The sequence below is a fragment of the Saccostrea echinata genome, unplaced genomic scaffold (genome assembly GCF_033153115.1).
Source record: "Saccostrea echinata isolate AGI-Se365-2 ecotype Australia unplaced genomic scaffold, CSIRO_AGI_Sech_v1 ptg000033l, whole genome shotgun sequence".
Classification (NCBI taxonomy): Eukaryota; Metazoa; Mollusca; class Bivalvia; order Ostreida; family Ostreidae; genus Saccostrea; species Saccostrea echinata.
The window spans coordinates 684,639-700,192 of NW_026889782.1; the positions used below are offsets into that span (position 1 = coordinate 684,639).

Below are 15,554 nucleotides of genomic sequence, written 5' to 3' on the forward strand. Positions count from 1 at the left end.
TAACCACTAACCCCTTCAACCCCCCCCCCCCCCCAAATGAAATTATCTACTGGGTTGTCATGTTTTTGAAGATATATTTCCATCATGAACACAGTCCTAAGATTGTGTTTATTAAAATTTTTAAAATGTACATGTTTTATATACAATTTCTCTTTTTTTTCAGCCAAACAGTGTTGTTTTAAATTTGTTCAATCTACTAGAATTGGAAGAGTTCATTCAAGAACAAACGGTTTCAAACTTTACAAGCTCAAGTACAGGGGAACATATTCCAGGATTTGGTAATTACATTCAGAATGAAATATCTATAAATAAAATTAAGTGTATAGATAGATTTATCGTGTTTTGTTTTACGTCCCGTTCGAGAATTGTTCACTCATATAGAGACATCACCATATGCCGGTGAAGGGCTTCAAATTTACACCTTTACTCGTCACTGAAGGGCAGTGAGCAGTGAGAGTTCTTTATCGTGCTGATGCCTACCGTGATACCGGGCCTCGGGTTTTAAGGGCTCATCCGAATGACCCGCCACTTTCACTTCAAAGTGCCGAGCGCCTAGCGAAGGAACAGTTGCTGCCTATTTTCTATCGACTAATGTCAGTCGCGGCCGTGATTCGAACACACGACCTTCCGATCACAGAGACATAGTGTATTGGGAAAAAAGTACATGTGCACTGTATATCCAATGCTTTAAGTACATTTATATTGAGTTTTCCACATACAACAATTCTAAGTTTTACAAAAGTAAAGTTGCATAAGTAAATGTCAAGTTTTTCATACCCAAGTTCATAAACTAATGAAACAACCGAGACCAGTGCTCACAGCCAGTCACAGGGTGCTAGATACGTATAATACACATTTATTCATATGAAAAGTACTTGTATGTCAAAATGGCTTGAGGTTTTCACATTAATTTCATATGTCTTTTTTGTCTCTTTCTCATGAAAAAAAAAATCACATGAAATTCATGTGAATTTCATATAAAATTTATGTAAGCTACTTTTGCCTGTATACAGAGCCTAGCTGATTTGCCTATTATTTTTTCCCGGGATAAAGCAAACAATTTTCACTTTAATTTCTAGAAAAGTCAGAACTTTGAAAAAGCTACGAAAAGGACTGTTTAAACTTTAATAAGAAAACGTGTAAGAAACCAACTTGTACAAATCATTCAAATATATCGAAAAATTGGTAGGGATTATAAATTTTGAAACCTTTTTTCATCGATAGCCATGCACATACCAATTGTGATAATCCTAGTGGAGGGTGATGTAGATGACATCAAACATGTTGCTAAAGCTGTTCACAGAAAGGTTCCTGTAATTGTCATCAAGGGTTCTGGAAAAGCTGCGGATATTATTCTGGACTATCTCAAAAGGTAACCTTTAACATCACATATGATAAGCCTTTCAGTAACATGTCTTTAATATCAAGGATGTTTAGTTGAAAATTCTTCAAAAATACAGCAAACTGAGTATTGTTATAATGTGCAATTTTAATTTTTGAAGACTTTGAAAAGTCATGCCATAACTGTTTGTTCTGTATTTCAGATAAGGTTAAACTGGTTTGAAAATGATGAAACTTTAGTGCTTCGATCATTTCATGAAACTTAGTCATATCTAGTTGATATCGATAACATTTACAATGTAAACTGTTGTGGAAGCGCTACAAACGACAATATACATACATGTGAAAGATAACTTTTTTACAGTGAGAGCAACCTTCGTAGCCAGGCAGCACTTTTATTTGGACTTAAGTTTGAAGACAAACATTTCAAAGAATTAGAAAAGAACCTCATAAAACTTAAGAAAAGACCTTGGATGGTAATATTTCTGTATATCTCTTTTGTTCCCTCTTCTAGCATATTTTTTTTTTCACTTTCACTATACCATATTTTGTTTATGTTTTTATTAGGTCACCTGAGTCACTCAGGTAACCTATTGCTATCTGTTTTCGTCGTGCGACGTGCGTTGTGCCTCGTCCGTTAACATCTGAACATTTTCAGCTTCTTCTCTGACACCACTGAACCAATTTCAACCAAATTTTGCATATAGCATTTATGGGTGAAGGGGAAAAACATTCATGAATTTCATGGTCCCTGTCCCCCAAGGGCCTGGGGGGTGGGGCTAAAACCACAAAAATTAATACAATTTTTTTTAAAATCTTCTTTACCCCTGGATATCAAGAAGTCAAACTGTAGGCATGATTGTAATACGCATTACGCCCTCTATCAAAATTGTGAATTTCATGACCCCTGGGTCAGGGGTTCTGGTGCTAGGGGTTTGGCTATATAGATCATATTGTGAAAGGGCATTATTTTTTTTTGAAAAGCTTCTTCTCTGCTCATTGATATCAAACAAACTAAGTACATAGTTATGATGAGCAAGAATGCTTCTTTCAAAATTTTGAATTTCATGGCCTCTGGGTCAGGGGTTCTGGTGGTAGGGTGGGGCTATATAGATCATATAGTGAAAGTGCACTATTTCTTTGAAAATCTTCTTCACTGCTCCTGGGTATTAAACAAACTAACCAAGTACATAGTTATGATGAGCAAGAGTGCCTCTTCCAATATTGTGAAATTCATGGCCCCTGGGTCAGGGATTCTGGCGTGAGGGTGTGCTATATTGATAATATAGTGAAAATGCATTAATTCTTTGAAAATCGTCTTCTCTGCTCCTGGGTATTAAACAGACTAAGTACATAGTTATGATGACCACAAGTGCCTCTTTCAAAATTGTGACATTCATAGCCCCTGGGTGAAGGGTTCTGGCGTTAGGGCAGGCTCTAATGATTATATAGTGAAAGTGGCTTAATTCTATGAAAAGCTTTTCCTCTGCTCCTGGGTATTATTTAAACAAACTAGGTGCATAATTATGATAAGCAAGGATGCCTCTTTCAAAATCGTGAATTTCATGGTCCTTTTGTCAGGGGTTCTGGTGTTACGGTGGGGCTCTATTGATTATAATAATGACAAGTTTGGCTTTCCAGAAAGCCTGAAATGTCATCTCTTTGGCTTCATTAATGTCACAGAATAAACAGTGGAATGTTATATTATTTTTTCAGCTATTACAGGCAGTAGTATCGCTTTTGAAAAAATGGGGGGGGGGGGGGTGGAGGACAAAAAAAATAATCGACGATTTATCTGAAGAATCTTCGACAAGGGGAAAAAAGGGGCTATCCAAACTCAACATTTTCATTTCTTGGAGGGGAATGAGGGATTACAACTTTTCCGACAAACATATTTTAAATTATAATACATTCTCATGGGATGATTTGACGTACCATACTGCAACAAAAGGTGGAAGAGGGGTCAAGGGTGCGCCTCTTCAATGTTTGGTGCTATATATGTGCCTGTATTATTTTACCTGTTGTAAATATGCTTTATTCAGTTTAAATATATTTTGTATAATGTCTGTTAAAAATTCTAACCACTGAGAAATATTCGTAAAAACTATTTAATTCATATATTGCGTTTTTTTTCATAAGTTCAGACTACCTAAATTAAAAAGATCTTTCTATTTGTTTTATTACTTTATATAATAATAGGACTTTCCTGTAAATTACACAATTTAAATCAATCACGTTTCAAAGATATTAGAAATTTAAAACAAAAACCGATTTATTTACCGATTCAGATTTTAATTAACAGACACAGTTTGTTTTTTTTAATCAGTCGAACTATGGAAACATGAGGTTATTCAAGTTCAAAATCGGTGAAAATTTTAATTTCAACGTAAATAACATACCGGGGTATATCATGTTTAGCTACACCCAATCTCGTATTTTTATTTTTTAGCTCAGATACGCCATATATAGCTTTAACAATTATTCCGAAAGAAGTTGGATAAAAACTTAGCGTTCCTTTCCTTATTTTCCTTAATCGTGTCCTCTGAAGTGATTTGGCCATCGAGCCACTGGGATTTGATTGATTATAGAGCCACTTTGAATATCAAGGGAAAAATTGAGACACTCCTGTATCATGCCCTTCTGCTGCCCATGCAGATTCATGTTCTAACGCTATATTATGTATAATATAAGTACATGTACATGTATACTCTCCTGGGAAAAAAATCATGCATAGAAAGGTAATAAAATTAAAACGTTACCATTTAAAATTAAGTATTAACACACCGAAAAGAACCCCAATCTACCAACATCGATTTTATAGGCTGTTCCATGAGACACACATTTAAAATTTAAAATTTTGGCTTTATTTCAAGAATACGAGGAATGATTTTTTTTACCTTTTCTCATTGACAAAAAACACAAATTAGAATTGCATAAATAAAATTATAACAGTTGCTTTGTTTATTAATTCTTAAAATCTGGGCCAGGTAAAGAAAACTATCTTTTTTTATACTTTTCTACAGGGGTAAATTTAAATAAAAAAGAATAAAGTGCACACATCCGAGAAAATACTCATATAATGATTCTTTATGATCTTTATTCCAATGCCTGCAGCACTGAGTTACATAAACCAGAGACATTTATGTTCCTGCCTAGATTGTGCTTTTAGGTAAAATTTCTTTTCTTCGAATTTTATTTATTTATTTATTTATTTATTTTTTTTGAATAAGTTCTGTTTTATTTTTCATATATATACGGCATTAATTATCGATTGACTAAAGTGCACATAAAAGTAAAGTTTTTGCCATTGTATATATGCATTTAATGTGAGTTGTTATTTAAATGTTTTCACTGCATGTTTTCTTTCGTCAGTAAATCTTGGATCCACGCCTTGGCTTATACATTCAATATGCCATGTTCCCTGCGCGCTGACCATCGTTTTACGCAATAGCCTAGATACAATGTTTATGTGTATAAACCGTTAATGAAGACCCACCACCACCCAAGTGATCCTACCTCTATTACTCTTAATGAACACTGGTGTAGTTTTACTTTAAGATGGACCATTTTGTTTAATAATAATAAGACAGAGTTTGGTCAATTTTGTTTACATCTCTATATTTAGAAATCGTGTCATCGTCAGTTCCAATGGCAGCTTACACTAGGACTTCACTTCCGGTGATTCAAACTTAATGTGTCATCTCCCGAGGGAGATGACAAAAATGCATTAATTCTTTGAAATCGTCATCTCTGTTCCAGGGTATTATTTAAACAAACTAAGTACATAATTATGATAAGCAAGGGCGCATGCCTCTTCCAAAAATGTGAAATTTATGGACTCTGGGTCAGGGGTTTTGGTGAAAGGGGGGGGGGCTCTATTGATTATATAGTGAAAAAGCATAATTTCTGTGAAAATATTCTTCTCTGCTCTTGGTTACAAAGCAAAGACACTAAGATAATAGTTATAATGAGCAAGAGTGCTTCTTCCAGAATTGTGAGTTTAATGGCAACTGGGTCAAAGGTTCTGGTGTGAGGACAGGGCTCAATTGATTATATATAAAGAATGCTTTAATTCTATTAAATAATCTTATCTGCACCTTGGTGTTGATTGATTGTTTACGTTCCAGTAAATTCGTGAATATTTTAATCATATAGAGACGTCACCATAAACCGGTGAAGGGCTTCAAATTTTGACCTTTACTCGGCACTCAGGGCCATTGAGCAGTGAGGGATCTTTATCGTGCCAACGCCTGCCGTGACACAGGGCCTCGGGTTTTAAGGTCTCATCCGAAGGACCCGCAACTTTCACTTCAGTGTGCCAAGCGCATGGTGAAGGAGCAGTTGCTACTTATTTTTTTATCGACTTAGGTCAGTCGTTGCCGAGATTCGAACTCACGACCTCCCGATCACGAAGCGAGCGCTCTACCGTCTGAGCTACCGTGAACAGTCACCTTGACGTTGGGAAGGTACACAGAGTGCATGGTTATGACGATCAAGGGTGCTTTTTACAAATTTTTTGAAACATTGGTCTCAGGGTCAGGGGTTCTGGTGTTTCTGGAAGGGGGGGGGTATGATAATATAGTGAGTCTGAGAATGTGTTAATTTTTGTAAAATTTAAATTTTTGAATTTCATGACACTGGGTTATGGATTTTGGTGTTAGGGTAGGGCTGTGTTGTATCTGTAGTGAAAATTCATTATTTCTTTGAAAATCTTCTCTGCTCATGGGCATATCGGAAGGAAACAGGTTAATAGTTTTAATAAGCAAGGGTATTTTTCCCCTGGGCCAGAAAAGATAAAACTGATATGGAAACGACCTCAGGTAATAGAGATTCAAGGTTGTTCAAAGCACGAACCCCAGGGGTAGATCGGGGTCACAGTGGACCATCAAAGATTTACATAGGAATACATAGGAAATATCTTTAAAAAAGCAAAGCCATGACTTGTCATATTTACAAGGAAGCATCCTCAGGTTGTGTTAATTAAAGTTTGTTCAAATTATTACCCTTGGGGGGGGGGGGTAGGTTGGTGCCACAAAAGAAGATAAAACTTGTAGGAAAAACATTGTTTTGAAATACTTGTAGGAAAAACATTTTTTTCAAAAACTTCTAAAGCCATTATTTGTCAAAGAAATAAGGTAGCATCCTCAGCGTAGATTCAAGTTTGTCCAAATTATGCCCCCCCCCCCCTCCCCTTAGGAATAGGTTGATACCACTCATAAATACTGAACGCTTAGCCAAAGTGCTCAGGTGAGCGATGTGGCCCATGGGCCTCTTGTTTTTACTTTTTTTGTCTTCTGAGCCAAAGGCTCAAAGAACTAATTTAATGCTGTGGCCATTTGTGCAATGTGCCTAAACTTTTTAGAATATGGGCTATATCTCAAGAACCCCTTGGTCAATTTTTGTCAAATTAGTAATAGAGTATCCTTGGCCCATGGGCTCTCGTTTATACTAAAACTAGGGATGTGACCCTTAAACAAGGGGAGATAATTAGGAAAATAAAAACAAAAGTACTGGTTGTTAAAAAATCTTCTCAACAAGAACCACTGGGCAGATTATCTCCAAACTTGTATACAAGGATAAGGATATGTTGTAAATTAAAAACTGTTCTAGGCATCACCCTGGGACAAAAGGCGTGGTCTCAAGGTCACTTCAAAAGTGACAAGAAGTACGTTATGTTAAATCTTTGGTATTTTGCTCACTATAGGGACTAGGATCATCAAATCTTGTCAGTTGATACATCTTAGAACCTCATATCATTTTGACTCAAAAGTAGGTCACAAATGTTTTTTGAATTTTGCACGCATTTCTTTTTCAAATTATTAAAGAGGCATATTTTGGACACTTTAAGGTAGTATGAGTGTGAGATCAAAGTAATGGAAAACAAATGATTTTGGTATCAATGGATACACATATGTATAACGGATGCTTGATTATAAAATAAAGAAAAAGAGTGTAGCCGTTTGCCATCTACGGGTTGTCAAACTAAGGGAGGTAACTCTGTGTAATTTTTTCCTTAAAAATATAGTCCGTATATCAATTTAAATAAATAAGTCAAATATGACGTAAAATTTTAAAATATTTATTTTTAGTAAACATGTAACATCAGTTCTAACATTTAAAACAATAAAAAAAATTATAACAATTTCTACACTTTACTCGCAGCGCCAACTATGATGTCTAATTTTGAACAGCAAAATACATAAATTGTGGATCAAATCAAACTGTAAAGCACAGACAGAGTAATGGAAATAGAAAAAGCAACTTATTTTCATAAAATATAATAACAATCAATCAATGTGTCCAAATTTCAGAAAAAAGAATGGAGCCATTTTGAAAATATTCAGCCCGAATTTCCTCTGATCAGCTTTTCTCTGCAAAATTTTCATGTTTACGACTGCTCTAAAATTGTCTTCAATTACAATTCAATAAGAACAAATTAAATGGAAAATGAACTTGGTACAGTATTTCATGAACTATATATTACCTGAACAACTTTCATTTGTAACATTTAAAAAAAGTTCATGTTTCATAATGTCCTCACAACGCCACCTATATCGTCCATTGACTCACAATGAAATATGGAAAATGTGAATCGTCATCACATATTTTACAACATACAGAATAATGGAAATAAAAAAAGCATATTATTTTTATGAAATATAACAACAGTCAATCAATGTTTCCAAATTTCAGAAAAAAGAGTGGAGCCATTTTGAAAATATTCAGCCCGAATTTCCTCTGAACAGCTTTTCTCTGCAAAATTTTCATGTTTACGTTTTACAGTAAAATGATGCCATTTACATTTCCAGATTATACATATATATATATTGAAAATGAACATGGAACAAATTGTATGAAATATATATTATACCTAAACTTTCATTTCAAGCAATATAACAATTATTTCATGTTGTTTGATGAGCTTAGGCAGCATTAACTTTTTTCGAGTATATTTCAAGCAAAATATTACAAGTGTGAGTCAAAACCAAGTTTGACAACAGAGTAGTGGAAACATTAAAAATAACTAATATCAGCAATTTCACATATGATTCCGTAGCTCAGTTGGTAGAATGTCAGCTCGATAAGTGAGAGGCCTGGGTTCGATCCCTTGAACGTGACGTACATAAGGCATGTATTAGGTAGCAAATGTTCCTTCTGCAAACACTCAGCATTTGAAGTGAAAGTTGTGGGGTTGTTCGGATGAGACCATTATCCTCGAACATCTACATTATAAAAATAGGTCATGTGTCACAGTATATGCTGGCTCAAAGAAGAATTCGAAGAATATTTCACTCTAATGGAGATGTCACTGAATTAATTAATACACACCAGCAGCAAACTTTATCAGACCTGCCTACCCTTTTCATTGCGAGGGTGTAATTTCAATACTCATTTTGGCGGAATTTCAGAGGTGAAGGTGTAATCCTGTATGTTTCCCTAGTTTGATGTTTTGGATGATACTATATTTTCACTAATATAGAGACGTCACCATATACCGGTGAAGGGCTTCAAATTTAAACCTTTACTCGGCACTCAGGGCCATTTAGCAGTGAGGGTTCTTTATCGTGAAATAGCCTACCGTAACATGGGGCCTCGGTTATTAAGGTCTCACCCGAAAGACCCGCAACTTTCACTTCAAAGCGCGGAGCGCTTGGCGAAGGAACAGTTGCTACCTATTTTTATCGATTTAGTTCAGTCGCGGCCGAGATGCGAACTCACGACATTCCGATCACGGAGCGAGCGCTCTACTGACTGAGCTACCGTGACGGTTATACATCGTTGAACAAAGCAAGCATGAATGTTTCGTTTTCAAATCATTTATTGACAAAAAGTCCATGTGTTGTAAAACTGGTATCCTAAATGCAGTCGTATCAAACTTATTTTACTTATAAGCCTAATGAACTTTAGGAAAATTTCTAGAAAATCACAAAATTCAGAGTTTTATTTCCATGTTAATACAAATTCTGCACTATCGCGCTATTTCGTTTTCCCTACATTTACTTGTCTCTATGTTGTTCTAAAGCAATGTAAGAATAAACTGAATTGAAAATTAAACTGACTTTACTTATTACACATATCATTCAATAGTGTTTTTTTTTTAATTTTTGGCATGCCACCCGTTTAAAAGGCATAACTACAAAGTATATTACGTATGTTGTTTGTATCGTAAATAATCATATCGTGAAAAACCGAAACCCTCTACTAATTATTAATTACCTTCTCGTTTTAATTTAAGAAAGCCTTTACTTTAACTCCCAAGTTAGCCTTTCATTTAGTTGTCTAGGAAAAATATTTAAAGGCGTAAAATTAAATTTCCATGGCGTAACAGCGTAGTTTTATGGTAAAAAGCGGAAGAATTACGCCAAAAGCGGACGGGTAGGCAGGTCTGCTTTAAATTTGCAGCCCAAATTCTGTCATACCTCTTCCCAGTTGGTATATTGTTTACCAGCTTGCAGGATGTATTACTGCAAGGTATCTGCAATTGAACAAAATTGCATTCAATATTACACCACGAGTGCTCAATGAATGGAAATTATATATATATATATATATATATATATATATATATATATATATATATATATATACACACACACACTAGTATATATGTGTGTGTGTGTCATTTTATTTCTCATATCAATATTTTATACTAAAACCATAATAATAACAAGAGGCCCACTGGCCTCCTCGGTCACCTGCCTACCACTTGCCCAAGGGGCAAGATAATTACTATAGCTTTCAATTCACCTACATCCATTTCAAAACTATTCAAAACTTGTCCAATTTTTTTATTGTAATCAATATAATTGAACAAATAATTCACTGTTAATTGAGTTTTATTTCCTCTAAAAAAGTAGTTAGATTTTTCTGTATTAAAAAAATTCTTGATAACATCTCTTTAAAAGTGAAGCTACCCCTTAATTTAGACAAAATTGAATCCCTTCAACCTTATAAGGATGCTTTGTGGCAAGTCTGGTTGAAATTGGCCACATAGTTTTGGAGAAGTTATGAATGGATGACGCACACACCTACAGAAATAGGTTACCTGAGTAACACAGGTGACCTAAAAATTCTAGATTCTTATCTATGCCCACATTTATTTGCCTTTGCTCTAGTTTTTATTTATATGTTTTCAAATAACTAGAAATAGCGTTGAACTAAAATTAGGCATCTTCGCTAGCCAAGGGTTTCCGATCTGAAATCTACTCTACAACCCAGGGGTTGTAGAGTAGATTTCAGATCGGAAACCCTTGGCTAGCGAAGATGAAATTAGGAGATATCCATATTCTGTGGGATATTGGTTTCATGATAAACATTCTTTGATCACTGCTAGTTATGCTGTTGTTCGGTGTTTCACTTAGTACATCATTAAATAAAATGTACATTCAATTCCCATTAATTACAATAAATGGCCAAATTATGCTAGAGCAATCTTTGTAAGACTATATACAGACTTGTAAGGCAAACTAAACAGCCAATTTGTTTTAACTTGTAATGTAAGGCAAGCCTTACTACATGTATGTGTACCGGCTTATATGGATAAATATAAACAAAATAAAAAAAAACTTTAAAATGGCAGAGAGATCGTATGTTTGAATTGTGGTTGAAAGCGCCTACTGAAGAGAGAGACCACACTTCTGGCAGGCTTGTAAGACACCAAGCTCCACAATTCTCCAACCCTCTGTCCATCCAATGCTTTTGCATGAGCTGGTACAATCTCTTCATGATCCACAACTTGAAAACTGGGAGTGCCATACCCTTCATGTATTGGATATTTATTTAAAAACAAACTTGAAAGTACTTTTTAAGATTTGAGATATATTTTCAAATGTAATTTGTATATAAAACAAAAATTGTATGCATTCCATTAGCTCAAGATTTGATACTTAACCGATACTGATACAGAACTGGTTATCTTTTTTCATACTTGTGTGTAAAATTTTCTGTAATGAATTTAATATATAAATATTTTAACATTAAGTTTCTTGCCGTTTGACCCAAAGTATACTGATATGACCTCGAATGTGATCCTGACTTTCACTATGAATTGACTTTGAATTTATTTGACTTTCCATTCAAACTTTCTATGGAAGTTATTAATAAATCACAAGAAATTGTGTTCTCAAGTGATCTTGAAATAATACCCCTTAGCGTAAAAAAAAATATGTTAACTTTATGCAGACCAACATTTTTTTTCCACACCACAACCCTAACATTACTTCTTTCATATGTACATTTGTATCCCTTATCAATCCTCACAGTGTATGTAAATAAAGATAAAGGAATTAATCTGTAATAAAATTACAGTATTAAAATCCTTTTGCAATGCAAGTTTAACTTTGATGGTCAATTAAAGTTTAACATTTGACTTGTCTACCAGTTTTGCACTGCACTAAATGCCCATGGTGGTGACCCATGCAGTATTGACATGTTTTTGTTCGAAGTTCCTACACAAATTGAATTAATAATTAGTATTATGAATCAAATTCATTCAATTTTAAAGACATATTTTCCAACAGAAAATCTCTCCTATTCATACCTGGGTCTGAACTTACAAGTGTATGAGTTGAACGCTAGTGCTACCCACATGCGGGGGGGGGGGGGGGGGGTCAGATGGCTCAACGAAGAATCTTGGTTGCTGATGATATCACTTGGCATTTAAAAGTTTATCAACTTGCACAAATATTGATTAAGTCAATAAAATATCTCCGAACTTTACAGATTAGTTTCCTTGCAATCTCCGAGCATTTTGTTTACATAAATGCCGGGGCTACGTACTTTCTATTTCACAACGGGGAATAACTGTAATCAAAAGAAAGGACTTCTTGAAGAAAAATGTTATCATCAAAAGCAACATGAATCACTTAATCGCTCAAAATTTCTTGATACGGCTGATTCCTTGTTAATATATGAATTCCAACAACATTTTTATTATGGCTAGTAACATTTACACAGTTCTGAGATCGATTAAGGATATGTAATTTTAGCCTTCGTAACCGTCGTTTGATGGACTAGGCCTACATTATGATTTGCCGCTTTTCTTACTGGTTTTTGAACACATATGGTCACTATGACACCGCATCCACCTCTGCCTCTGGGCTTCTGACTGGTTTTTGTACAAAAAATTCCGTTTGCGGGTGGCAAAGCCGCCCTTTGCATGTCCCATTTTCTCTCGTCTGTCAGTTCGGGAAATCGCGCGTTGTAGTTACTATGGAGATCGGAAACGGGTCAGTTGTCGTAATAAAAACAAGACATACTCGTTGGCAATGCAGATAATTTTAATTCGTATTTTTATCGATAAAATATATGCAGGGAAAGTAGATGCACAGCATAATTAATTATTTAATGTTTCATACACTTCAACTGACGTTACATTGAATGCAATTTTCATTCCACTTTGTGTTAAAAAGCTCACACTCATTCAACCTTAAGACCTATGATAATCAAACTTTGTCAGTTGATGCATCTTGGGTCCTCGGAGTTTATCAGCTGGAAAGTAGGTTACCGTGACTTATTTTCAGCTCTACTGGTCAGAGACCAGAAAAGCTTATGCGATAGTAAGGTGTCCGTCCCTCTGTCTGTCTGTCTGTAAACAATTTTTCAAAACGCTACTCCTCCTACAGTTTTGGTCTGATTTCAGTATAACTTGGCACAGTACACAAAAATACATAATTTAGTGCATCTGTTTTTGATTTCGATGAACAGTTTTGCCATGGTTACTAAAAATAGAATTTTCTGTGAAATTCCTTTAAAATGCCTTTCCTCCTACAGTTTTGGTCTGATTTCAATATAACTTGGCACACAACTAGACTACACTAAGATACATAATTCAATGCATCGGTTTTTATTTTGATGAACGGTGTTGCCATGGTTACTAAGATAGAAATTTCTGTGAAATTAATTTAAAGTGCTACTTCTCCCACAGTTTTGGTCTGATTTCAAAATGATTTGGCATACATGTAGACTACATTCAGATACATAATTTAGTGCATCAGTTTTTGATTTTGCTGAACGGTGTTGCCATGGTTACTAAAAATAGAAATTTGTTAAATTCCTTTAAAACGTTACTCCTCCTTTAGTTTTGGTCTGATTTCAATATGATTTAGCACACAAGTAGACTACATTAAGATACATGATTAAATGCATCGGTTTTTGATTTCGATGAACGGTGTTGCCACGGTTAATTAAAATAGAAATTTCTGTGAAATTCTTTTGAAACGCTACTCCTCCTACAGTTTTTGTTTGATTTCAAAATAACTTGGCACACAAGTAGACTACATTAAGACACATAATTCTATTTACATTAAGACACATAATTCTATTTATCACTGCACGTTGCAAAGTTTCAAATCCAAGTGCTACTTTTTCTTAGTTATATGTACAGACCAGTAGAACTACAGTCTCATCAGAGACTTCTGGTTGAATTATACTGCATATCTTTTACAAAACATTTAAGGACATTATTTCAGATAATGGAAGGTTTAGGATCATCAAACCCAGTAAGTTGTTTCATCCTGGGGCGTTAAAACATATTTTTGAAAAAGTAACGTTAGGTTTATCGTTAGTTATACGAGATAGTTTTCTCATTAATACGAAAATAATACCAGTATAGTACTACAGTACCCGATCGTTATTCTTTACAGGATAGGATACACTCACCAACAGGATAAAGGCACGATATGATAGGACACACGCATTTGTAAAATGACAGTAGTTTTTAATCGATTTTGGATGAATCATTATCAGTTGAAAATAACGAATGATACGTACATGTGAGCATAAATATATTTGCGCAAGATTGTTACTATGACATATCTGTAGTTTTCTTGTCAGTAATCACATTTTGTTAATTAAAGGTGATTAGAAACAGATTCGAAGTCAATATTTACTCAAATTTTCTGTATAATTTCATGACTTATATGTTGCTATAGCATTTCATAAGAAAATTTTATAAAAAATCTTATTTTGTCTGGAAATTATTGAAACGTCGAATTTCTGGACGCGTTTGATAGACACATCCTTTTACTTTCACAAATTTTAACTTTATCCTTATTACTTTAGAAAAGTAGCAGTTGTGTTGTTTATTAATGAAAAATATTAAAACTATAATGCAGAAATTTCAGAGTAGAAATGTAGAAAGCACAATCCTCTCACCAGTTTTGTCAGTCCGTGCTCAGTGGTGTGTGCAGAGTTTAACAATTGAACACACCCGGTGAAACGTAAACATTAACAACAACAGAGCTCCTGCCCTGTTTACAAAAACGGTTTACGTTTCACGGGTGTATTCAAATTGTTATACTCTGTACACAACACTGAGCACGGACTGACAATACTTGAGTGAGTGGGTTTTGCTTTCGCACATTTTTACTCTGAATTTTATTTTCTGGATTATAGATGTAATATTATTCATTAAAACACAACAGAATTGCTACTTTTCTTAAGTATTAAGGATAAAGATAAAAATTGTGAAAATGCAAGGATGTGTTAATCAAAAGCCTCCCGAAATTCGTAGTTTCAATAATTTCCAGATTAAATAAGTTTTTTATTTTATTTTCGTGTGAAATGCTATAGCAACATATAAGTTGTGATATTATACAGAAAATTTGAGAAAATTTTAACTTCAAATCTGTGTCTATGCACCTTTAAAGCAACTCTATGACGAACTGAACACATTATCACTGTGTTGAAAACAATTCATAAGTAGATATTTGTATTCGCTTTATTTTCGGGGGAAATGTCGTCTGACCTTAAAACAATAAAACTAGTATGCTGTTTTTATCTTAAACTCTTTATAATGTACACTACAAACAAATTTTACCGACTCGACTTTATTTCCAATACTGACTAATTCTACTACATGTACAGTTATTGCCGAGATCAAAGAGATGCCATGCCCATTATTATCCAATAAATCACGAATGTCATCAAAAGATTATTTGATCAGAAACACATATAAAACTTGTTAACAAGAATTAAAAATGTGACATTAGAATGTAATACATAATTAGACTTTATCATCGTCTCGGTTTCTGCAATCTACATGATGTGTCTCTTTTTATAGAGGTTTCCATGGACCTCCGAACAACATGTACACTACATGAACTTACGTTAAAGCAATTGAGTCGACAACAGATTTTGCTATTTTAGAATCATAAAAAATATTTAATATATGTTGCAAAAAATATTATAAATTATAAAAGGATAAATGTTAA

General features: G+C 34.3%; 1 long non-coding RNA gene across 1 annotated transcript; it reads left to right on the top strand.

Moving 5' to 3' along the window:
- The first annotated feature begins 213 nt into the window (after positions 1-213).
- Positions 214-1,778, top strand: LOC133198563 (uncharacterized). The gene is made up of 3 exons (XR_009722493.1): positions 214-278; positions 1,225-1,372; positions 1,706-1,778. It is a non-coding gene; the product is annotated as an uncharacterized LOC133198563 (long non-coding RNA).
- The last annotated feature ends 13,776 nt before the right edge of the window (positions 1,779-15,554 follow it).